The following is an 11,694-nucleotide window of genomic DNA, read 5'->3' as shown; positions in this document are numbered from 1 at the left end:
TCTTTCTCTCTGCCCATCTTTGAGCTGGAAAGCTGGTCTTCTCCCTTTGATCTTGGACTTGGGCTTCGATGACACCACTGGCTCTCCTGATCTTTAGCTGGCCAGCCAGGGTGTCCTCAGCCTCAGGAAGCACATGAGCCCCTTTCCTACAGTAACCCACGCTCTGGGTATAGAGATTTGTTTCTCTGGGGAACTGATTTCCATCATCGTTTTCATTCATGTGTTCATTTTGCAGAAGGATCACTGAGGCTGGGCTGGCTGAAGTGCCTTCTGCAGGATGCTGGGGAAGAAGCTGCTGTGCTGGAATTTGCACACCAAGCAGGGCTTGGCCAACGAGTCTACCCTGGGAGGAGCAAGTGACTCAGGGACATTGGACCTGTTTTTGCCAGGAGAAGATTTGCTTCTGAATTTTCTGGGAGTGGCCTCAGTTGCCTTTCCTGAGCCCCCTCCCACATGCCCCTTCCTGTCGCTGGCTGTCAGTCACCCTGGGGACCCTGTGCACAGGTGCTGTGTGGTGGGTGCAGCCCCAGCTCCCTGCTCTAAGCCACACAGCCCCTGCTGCCAGCTCCACTCTTCCCCTCTGCACCAGGGTGGCTTCACGTCCTGGACTGACCCTAGGATCCCTGATCCCTCTTGCTGGCTTTAAAACTGCAGTCCCTCAGTGGCCTCACCTCAGCCTGCAGCTCTGAGGATGCGTCCATCACGTGCCTGTGTCCCTGGGGCAGGGCAGAGGGATCTCATTAACAGAGGACAGGAGGAAGGGGAAACCAGCCCCCAGGTGTCCCACGGGGACTCCTGCTCTGGGGGTATGGGACAGAGCCTGGGGAGGGAGGCAGAGGGCAGAGGCTCTGCAGGGTGTGTCCTGAGCCCAGGGGCAGCACAGGGTCCCGCTTCTGTGAGAAACACTGTCCTAGTCCTTTCTCCTACCCAGATGCCCACCCATGCACTCAGGAACTAAGTGGTCGCTGCACCCACAGTGGTGTGTATGCGTGTGTGTGTGTGTGTTTGTGTGTGTGTGTGTGTGTGTGCGCGCGAGGGGGGGAGAGAGAGAGAGATAGAGATAGAGATAGAGAGAGAGAGAGAGAGAGAGAGACAGAGAGACAGAGAGACAGAGAGAGAGCATGAGCGCAGAAGGAAAAATTTCTTAAGTAACAAGATCTGAGTTCTCCAAAATTCTTAGTCAAGGAAAGAAAGACGTGACCCCTGTTGGAAAGATTGTTAGGAGATGAGCAGAAATGTAAGGAGACAGTGTGCACATGCACACCCCAAGGGGCACAGAAGAGAGAGGTGGGGCGTGAAGGGAAAACCCAGAGCAGGAGGAAGGGGACCCTTGGCAGCAGCCACCGCCAGCCTCCAGGGAAGGCCCTGGAACCAGGAGGTCAGACGGAGAGAGGAGGAAGGGAGAGGAGGACAAGAGGGACCTCCTTTCCAGCATCCTGGAGCCCCAAGCCCCTGGGCCAGTCAGGCCACCCCTGCCATAGGACCTGCAGACAGGATGGAGGGTGCCTGTGATGTAGATGGAAAACTGAGTCTCAGAGCGGCACACGCCTGCTTAGGAAGACTCAGTGTGCAAGCAACGGAGTCGGGGAGGCCCCTGAGCTCCCATGAACAGGGACAGAGAGCTGACAGGGGAAGGGATTTTGGGGGGATGGGAGTGGGTCCCAGCCCCCAGCGGGGTGCGTCCTTTCCCAGGCCGCTGGAGCAGGATGGTCCCGCCTCTTCTCAGCCCTGGCATGGAGGTTGTGCGGAGCCCTGGAGGAAATGGAGGCCTGGCACACACGTCGCCCAGCTCTGGAGACCCTCAGGGAGCTGGTCAGGCCCCGTGAGGCTGAGCACAGGGGCAGGGGCAGGAGGCAGCCTCTGGCCTTGGCTTAATGTTGCCTGAATCACCAAGTCCTAAGACCCTGATATGAATGACAGCCTTGCCAATCCCTGCTCCTGGCTACCCCTGTCCTGCTGGGGACCCTGGCCTCCTCCCTAGTGACCATCTTCCCACTGCCTCGGGGACCACACAGTCCTTGCAGGGAGCTCTGGGGCTCAGGTTGGAACTTGGAGGACACTCATCCAAACTTCCTTCTTGAAGAGATAGGGCAACTGTGGCCCAGAGAGGTTAACTATCGGCATAAGGTCACACAGCAAGATGGAACAGGACTGGGAGTCAAACACAAGTGTTTGTCCACCTAGGAGGTAAAGGACTCCACTTTCCCAGGGACCAATCAGAACCTGTGACATAACCTGTTCTTGTGGGGCAGAGGGCAATAAAGAGGGCAACCCAGCTTGTGGTAAGGCTGATGCTGGGTTAGTGAAGCCTTAGACCATTTAATCCTCCTTAAAGCCCTGTCAGGACACTGTTCGTATCCCCATTTACAGTTGATGACTCTGAATGCCAGAGAGGTTAAGTATCCTGTCTCAGGTCACAAAGCCAGATAGCGGCAAAGCTGGAAGACTTCCTGGAGGAGAGACCTGGGAGATCTGGTGGGACTTGGACAGAAGAAGGTGAGTGGGGAGGGATCAGCATGTGCAAAGGCCTGGCAATGAACGAGGCCCAAGAGCATTGGAGAACCAGAATATATTTTCACGCAACCAGAGAGTGGAGTGAGTGTGGGGTCATGGGGTGGTGTCTGTGAGGAGTGGGATTGGGGGATTACAGAGGGAGATCTCTAAAGGGGCCAGATCTTCCAGCCCAAAGGAAGCTTGGACTTTACTAGAGGGAAATGGTGAGCCATGGAGCTCTTCTTCTGTAGGCAGAAGAGCCACGTGTGTTTGAGGTTTGAGGAAGTGCAGGGTGTGGAGAGCAGACAGAGGTTGGGAAGGGCTGGGGTGCAGGGAGGGTCACCTGGGCAGGGACTCAGTGCCTGAAACGCAGGTTGTCTTTGATGAGAGATCCCACAAACCCTCTCTCCAGGCCTCTAACTCTTGTGATCAGGGCAGGGTAAAGTCAGGGCTCTCTGGAATGACTGGGTCACTGCTGATTTGGGTCCTTGGGAGGCCACGGCCAGCAGGGAGGGCAAGTGTCTCTTGAGACATTCCACCAGCTGCCTCCCCCAAAGCATCACTGGCCAGGAACGCAGGGTGCCAAGGCCCCACTTATCGCTATCCTGGAGCATCTGGAGCAGCCCGGCTCCTGTCTGCTGTCCGTCCAGATGGGCCCTGAATCAGTGGTCTCTTCCCCCTCCGGCCACAGCTGACACACAGCCTGGAGGCTGGCCAGCCCCAGAGCCCGGCAGCCGACACAAACCTGCCAGACTCCCAGTCACGGGGACCCGCCTGGCACAGCCTGAGTCAGTGGCCACCAGTCCCCGCTCATGTCAGCAGAGAGGGGTCACCCCAGGGGGACAGCCTGGGGCTGGACAGGACTGGGTTTGAATTCAGACTGGGTGACCTCATCTCTAATGTGGGGACCCAACAGGACTGACCTCCTGGGACGCCATGGGGACTAAAGGTGACATCAGATAGGACCACTGCTGATGGGTCTGCTGGCAGGTTCCCCTCCGTCCCTCCCTCTCTTTCTGTTGCTCATTAAGTGCACACACTCTCCAGCTCCGGAACCTGTTTTGTGGGATCAATGCAATTACCCATATATAGCTGTCTCCAGATTATTCCAGAAACAGCTCCCAGCACCTTTATTCCTTTTGTTTTCCTGGTTTTGCAGGGACCTGCTGACTCTGAGGCTCGCTTCTGGGGAGGTCAAGAAGAGGACCCCTGGTTCCCTGGTTCCTCCTCTTCTATCCCTGCAGCCAGATTTCCCGAAGGCGCAAGTTATGAATACCATGCTGGAGAATGTGCTGGAACGTGATAAGCACCACAGAAAAGAAGTGAGGGAGGTTGGTGTCCTGGGGGCAGGGAGGGTGCTGAAACATTAATAGAACTTTCCATACATAGTGAAGCTCTTCCTTGGAAACTTCCATTTCCGCATCTGTTTATTACGTACATGGTCTATGAACGTGGGAGTCCCTGGCCATGATTTACCAGCACATGTGTGTTTACGGAGATGTTGACCTTCGTGTGCAAGGTGGAGCCACACCGGGGTGTGGCTTCAGGTAGTTTGCACACCCCCTGAGCTGGGCAGCCTGGCCCTGTGGGAGGGAGAACTGGCAGATTCTCACACTACGTGCTCCCCAATGTCACCTCCCACCCCCAGTTCAGCACCTCAGCTGGACCCACTTGAAAACACCGGTCCTCAACCTTTTCACTTGCAGATAAGGAGACCGAGGTTCCTGGAGGCACCTTGGCCAACCCCAGGGCACGTGGCTGGCACTCAGGAAGGCAGGCGGGAACTACCCCCCTCAGGTCCTTGGACTCCCAGGGGTCTTTCCCCAGTACCAGAACCTGGGCACGCTCCTCAGCAGCACCAACCCAAGAGCCGGGCAGCAGAAACACAAGACAGGGACGGGTCTGAATCTTTCTTCTTGGCCCCCACCCAGGAGGCCACTTAAGCAGCACATAACTGCCCTGTGATGTATCGAAGCCTCTCTCCTCACATAAATGCAGCAGGTCAACTGCCAGGAGAAAGTGCCACGTACGTTTCCTCCCGTTAGATGAAATATGCCCCAATTTGTCTGGGGTTTTGTGTTATTAGACCTGTGCCAGCAAGGGGACCTCTGTAGCGTCACCTTCTCTTGATCACTCAGTTCTCCTGATGAGGGCAGAGAGGAAAGTTCCTGCTCCATGGTTTTCCAGTGGACATTCCGAGAACCAAGAGCTTCCCAAGCCACAGAGACACTGTGCATGGGACATCTCAGGGATGGTGCCCGTGGAGGATGTTCTCAGGGTTGGGACCATGAGGACCCAAGTCCCAGCCCTGAGCTCTCATTTATTTCTATGTGGCAGATTCAGGGACATTGCCTTCCCTCTCTGAGCCTCAGCTTTTCTGTCCATATAGTGTGGCTCAGAAGAGAAGCTCTCTCCTAGAGTTGTTGCAAGAATTGAATGTGAGCCAGGCACTGTGGAGCATGCCTATCACCCCTGCAGCTTGGGAGGCTGAGGTAGGAGGATGGCAAGTGGGAGGCCAGCCTCAACAATTTAGCAAGGCCCTAAGCAACTTAGCAAGACCCTGTCTCTTAATAAAAATAAATAAATTAAAGGGCTGGGGATGTGACTCAGTGCAAAGCCCCCTAGGTTCAATCCTGGTATTGAAAAAAGAAAGAAAGAAAGAAGTAAATATGATAAAAGACTTGCATGCTGAGCCCAGTGACCAGTCAGTGTCCCTGCCCCTGGCTTGCAGAACATATTTGGTGACTTCCACTGGACTAACATAGTGATCTTTCTATAGTGCTGTAGGGGTGGCTTTGCACTAGTTACTGAGCTCCACACAAGTGTGTCTTGGGCCACTTTGTGCAGGAGGGCAATGTCCTGGGAGCTGTCCTGGGACAGGTGGGCTCTTCCCTACATCTGACATCAGCATCTGGGGGACTCAGGGTGCATACTGAAGACACCCCTGCTGAAGGGCAGGGGCTGGGCTCTGTCATGCTGGGCTTTGGGACATTGGCCACCTTTCCTTTCTTGAGTCCAGTGGCTCTCACCTTTGCCACACCTGACAATCACCCAGAAACTGTGCAAATGCATTCACTCCCATTCCAACCATTCAGATGAGACAAGGGAGGTTTCCACAGGCCAGAGACTGGCCAGAGTCATGCAGAGGGGCACCGGCGTGCAGTCTGTGATCGTCCATGCCTCTGCCTCCCCCAGGCTCCTTCCTGCCCTCAGCAAAGAGCCCAGCTCCTGGGCACGGCGGGTACAGAAGGCCAGGGCACGTCGGACAGCCCTTTCATTGCTGAGACTGGAGGATGCAGGTCAGGGGAAGGAGATCAAGGAGCAAAGCCGCTCCTCGCCTTCTGGCTGTTTCTCAGACCTGCTCTGTCCGGCCAGTGTGGCTTCTGCATGAAGCTGGGTTTTTCCCGCAGTTACTCATCCAGCATCTTTCCTGGAGGCCGGGGCGGGGGACTTGGGATTCGAAGTTCCCTGTCCACCAGCCCAGGTGATCTCTCTAGCCTCAAGCACCCCATGGCACCTGTATGGCAGGAAGATGGCCCTGGTCAGACTATGCCTGCTGTTTCTTGTCCCCAGCAGTGAGGGGAATGCAGACATTTCCTTCTGCCACACACAGTCCCCTTCCCTCTCCACCTATCTGATCCTTTAATTCTGCAAGAGACTTCATTTCCTTGTGATTGCAAGCCCCAGGGATCAGAGTCCTTTATATTTTAAGCTTTGAGAAACTGAAGACCCTGTTCAGGGCTGAGCCAGATGCCCATCCACCCGGTGGCCATGGGGTCACCATGCTGCTGCCTCTCAAATCTGCCAAGGAGGTTTCCATTGCTCTCCTTTTCTTTTAATGAGCTGGGTGATGGATAGCCACTGCGCAGGGGCAGGAATGGGCCCTGGACACTGGGTCCTGGCCTGGGGAGGGATGGTTACTCAGCCCCCCTGGTGTGACTCTCTGGTGTGTGTTACCCTGTGACACCAGGAGTGCTGGCTTCTCAGTCCCCTGCTAGGCTACTTGAAGGCAAGGACCCTGTGATTAATTTTAGCTTCTCGCTCCCCACCTGTGCCTGAGCACTGCCCATCTAGGTGAATGACACCGTCCTGCACCTGGGACATGGGACATCCCCTTGCCACTGGGTGACACTCACATTACCTCTTCTGCAGGTGGTGGGGTCGCCTTCATATGCCTTTCTGACCCATATTGTTTCCCCTGTGCCTGCTGCCACTGTCTGTCCAGAGCCACCATCTCTCCCTCCTGGACACTGCAGTGGAGCTCAGAGGGGTCTCTACCCTCTACTGCTGTCCCCACCCCCATCATCTTCTAGCCACAGGGAATCCTGCAAAGTCACCTTCAGTGCTCTTCCCTCCAGCATTTCCGTGATGTCTCTGTACCCAGGACAGGGGCCAGCCAGGCCCGTGGCTCCAGCACAGCTGACTTTATAAATGAAGCTTTATTAGAACACAGCAGCACTCATTCATTCACGATTTTCCTGTGGCTACGTTTGCACAAGAAGCAGCATCCAGACTGTCAGTATGTCCTGTGGTGTCTCATTTGTTTTTGGGCCCTCTTTGAAAAACATGTGCCCAGCATGACGTACAATGCTGTTCAAATTCCCCACAGTGACCTGTCAGCGAGGTGGCCGTGCATGCTGGGTGACTTTGGTTACGCATTCCACCTTCCCACAGGTCCTCATTCTCTATCACACCCTTCGTGATATGACTTTGCAGCTACCCCTGTTCAGACGTAGGTCTGTTTCCCCATTTCTGAGTCTGAGCAGGCCACATGGCTTGCTTTGATCAATAGAATGTGGCAGAAGCAGCACCGTCAGCTTCAGGCCTCACATCTGTGCTATGGAACTGTCTTAGTCCACGTTCTGCTGCTATAACAGACACCAGACACTGGGTACTTTCTAAAGCACAGGAGTCTATTTGGGTAGCTGTTCTGGAGACTGAGAGATCTATAAGCTCAAGGGGCTGCAATTGGGGAGAGTCTTCTGGCATGGCAGAAGGCATTGCACAGTAAGAGGACTGTGTGAAAGAGGAAGGGGTGGAACTTCATCCTTTCATCATAAAGACCCCCTGTGATAAGCGACCCACTACCATGATCAAGATCATTCATGAAGACAAAGCCCTTATGACCTTCTCACCTCTTAATGTTTCCAACTATTGATATTATTACAGAAGCAATTAAATCTCAACATGAATTTTGGAGGGAATACTCAAACCACTGCAGGGCTGGGGCAAGGTGGTCCACACCTATAATCCCAGTGACTTGGAGGCAAAGGCAGGAGGATGGCAAGTTTGAGGCCAGCTCAGGCAACATGGAGAGACATTGTCTTAAAATAAGATGAAAAGGTCTAGAGAGGTAGCTCAGTGCTAGAGTGTTGCCTGCCTTTTGTGAGTCCCTGGGTTCAATCCCCAACACCAGAAGAGAAAAATGAAAAAGAAAGAAATCATAACAGAAAGTCCACTGCTGCCAGGAGAAGAAGCCTGAGCTGACCTGCTAGAGGACAAGTGACATGGTACTCTGTTGCTCCTGTCATCCCAGCCAATAGCCAGTCAAGCACAGGAACATAGTTGTCCTGCTGACCAGCAGGTCAAGCTCAAACAAGGTTAGCAGAAATCCAAGGAAAGCCCATGAGCTGACTAACTGCTTATCATTTTTAATCCTCTCCAATTTTAGGGTGATTTGTTACACAGAAGCAGCTAACTGATACACCACCTAATTTTTCACTCAAGTCGAGACACTTCTGAGAGTACAAGAAAGCACATTACTTTCACTGGGTTATTTCAGGCAAATCAGGAGGTGAATTCACTCTCCTTCTAATGGCCCTGTGTTATCTGGCTCCCTTGTCACTTCAGCTTCCCTGTGAGTCAGGGACCCCTTTTGCCTGACAATCTCAGGTCAGTCCCCACACTCTATCAAGCTCTTTCAAGCTTCTCAGCCATTGCACCTGCTGTTGCCTGCCTGAAATGCTCTTAGGCTCACCCGTGGATGCTTCCTGTTCATCCTCAGGGCTGAGCATGTGCTTACTGTCGCCAATCCACCTACCTCCCCGCCAGTCACCTTGTCTCCATTCTCTACGTCTGTATCTCCCAACCTGAGATCATTCTGAGAAGGTATCAGTATACAAAAGGTCCCCCATTGGCAATGTTCTCACTATCATTTGACTTTACAAGGAAGTGAAAATGATACTCGGCTCACTAGACCCAGCACGTGAGATTTCAAATTTCTATCCTTTCCCACAGCAGCAGACACCAGGGTCCCCTCTCAAGGGGCTGAGCAGACAGCCTGTAGGGGCTCCCAGGTGGCCACACAGGCACCAGGGGAATAGAGGGGCCCTGTTGGCCCTGGTGCTGCCAAGCTGAATGTTTGCCAGTTTAGGTGTGTGTTCCACACATTTCTGACCATTAGCAGAGGAACTTCTGTCTCATTCACTGCCTCAGTGCCCTCGGGAGACCAGGTGCTCAGGATGTGAAACCCTGTCTCATATCCCCTGTGTCTGGCAGAGTTCCAGGCATATAGTGACATAGTAGCTATTTTAGTCACACACACACACACACACACACACACACACAAATTAATAGAGCTGAATTTCAGTCTGTTAACTCTGCTTCTATGCAGAATAGGAACACAACTGACTTCTAAGGGTTTGGGCAGTGATTAAATGAGATAATAAGTACAAGGTGCAATTCATGACATAAATACAACATGCATTCTCTACTGATGATTTTAGGGTCAATGCTAAATCAATACTTTTGATACCATCTGTGCAAACTTGAAAAAGTTACTTAAATCTACTAGACCTCAGAGGCCTTTCCCTCTGCATAATGAAGATGGTCTTCTTGTACCTGATTTAAATCTGGATGATTAAGAGATATAATGTTAAAAATGACAAATTCTTTCAGATATTAGAAGAAAGGATGGATGGATTCCTACATGACTGGGAAACCCCTTAATGACTACCACTCAAAATATACTCTAATAAAAGATTCAACTGTATCAAAATGATAGGGCAACAGGCTTCAAAAGTGAAGGCAAAAGTAAAACTGCAAGATAGTAATTGCAAACTAGGTCACAGAGAAGTGGTTGCTATCTTCACTATGTAAAGAGCTCTTAAAAATCAAGAATAAAACCCTAACACTCAATTTTTAAAATAAGCAAAAGACACGAATAGATGGTTCATAGAATGAGGTATATAAATGGACTGTAAAAAATAGGAAAAACCGTTCAATTTAACTCATGAGAAATGGAAATGGAAACTACTCAAATAGCGTATCCTGTAACTGTTAGATTAATAAAAATTAAAAAAGCTTGACAACATACTTTGTTGGGACATAGTGCCAATGTGGGGAAAGACCCTCTTATCCACTGTTGGTGGGAATGCAAAATGGGGTAGTCAGTGATATCTAAAGACATCGCATAGGCATTTGTCTTTTAGCTCTTCAACCCTACTTTTTGAAATTTACCAAAGATTTATTTTAACAAGTTGAGAGGAACAAATGCTCATGGATATTCATTATGGCCTATTAGGAACAATCTAAAGCCTTCTCATAGGGGTTGGTGGCATACACTATGGTATGTTCACCTAATGGAGTATTATACAACCATAAACAATAAGGATAATTTATAAAAACATTAATGAAGTGATTTCTAGGCTATATTAACAAATGAAAAACCAAAAAAAGCTAACAGGTATTTATCATGTGTTTTCTTTTATCCAAGAAATATGAGGAGATAAGAAAAATCCATGCATCTACATGTTAAAAGGGAAACACTGGTTTAATCCACTTATGGTTTGAAGTGAATATGGGAGGAGGATTGGAAGAGGTTGGCAGAATGAGACGAGGAATCTGACCTCTCCTGGGGCTTCTTTTTTTAGTGTGTGTGGTGCTGGGAATTGAACCCAGGGTCTTGTGCATGTGAGCCAAGCACTCTACCAACTGAGCTATAACCCCAGCCCCTGGAACTTCTTTGGATAGAATTTCTACTCTTGAAACATATAAATATTTCACAGATGCAAAGGTAAAATTCCATCAAAGATTTTGGAAAGAATAGCAAACCCTAGGATTGAATTTAAATAGAAATAGTAGAACCTCCTGTATTCCAAGTTGCTAACTCTGATAGGCAGAGTTTCAGTGGCTCCAGGGATGTGCACCTCTGGTACTCATGCCTGTGTATTCTTTTGCCCTGGAACATGGGCTAGACTGAGTGATTCATTTCTAATGAAGAGAAAATGGGGAGAGTGGTGCAATGTCACCTGGGCTGGGTATAGAAGTCACCGACTGTGTTTCCCACCACTGGCTTCTCTTGTGTGTTTCCCTTGATGGAGAAGGTCGCCTGGCAGAGGACCCCTTCTGGACAGCAGCCTGAAGCAAGGCCCACACAGGACCACCCTCCAGAAGATGAATCCTGCCAACAACCATGGGACTGAGATTCAAAGCAGATACCTCAGCCAAGCCCGCAGAGGGACCCAGCCCTGACTGGCACCTTGCCTGAATCCTCAGAGACCCTGAAGCAGAGGACCCAAGTAAGTGACACCTGAATCCACAGAAACCATGAGATTGTTAATGACAACGTCCCTTTAAGCCATTAAGTTATGTGGTATTTTGTTAAACAAAAATAGTACAGTTGTACTACCTCAAAAGGGAATTGATTTAAGTAACTTGGAACACAGGCTGACTGTACCCTCATACTGGAATATATTCCTGGGGTAACCAAACCTTCAAGGAAATCCTGGACCCTAATGACCACATTGCCATTGAAATTCTGCCTGTGAAATTCTGAAACTATTGAGTGAATATATTGATGTTTGGGAAATGGGGTTTTGGGGGATTACAGAAATAATTTGGAGATGTTGGACTTGTGCCAGAGACACCAGGATGGATCCGTATGCCCCTCTGTCCCCTTCATGCCTGAAAACTGTCATGTCTCAATAGGAAAAAACATGTCTAGGGCTCACCCTTGGCTCCTAAATAATGTTCTCCCCCAGAAATGACCCTTCCCAGAGAAATGACCCATCCCAGAGAAATGACTCGTCCCAGGGTCAGAATGCGGGAAATACAAGATGAGCCTGGAACATTCTATTGTGTCAGAAAGCAAGGAACCTCTCAAAGAAAGAGGGGGACTCAGCCCAGGATTCAGAGGCCAGCTTGGAGGGGCTGCCACATGCTGAATCTGGGGCAACCTGCATCTTGCCAAATGTTGACTAG

This window comes from Sciurus vulgaris (genome assembly GCF_902686455.1).
Source record: "Sciurus vulgaris genome assembly, contig: HiC_scaffold_146_arrow_ctg1, whole genome shotgun sequence".
NCBI classification, from domain to species: Eukaryota; Metazoa; Chordata; class Mammalia; order Rodentia; family Sciuridae; genus Sciurus; species Sciurus vulgaris.
Note: the sequence above shows the minus strand (reverse complement) of the source record.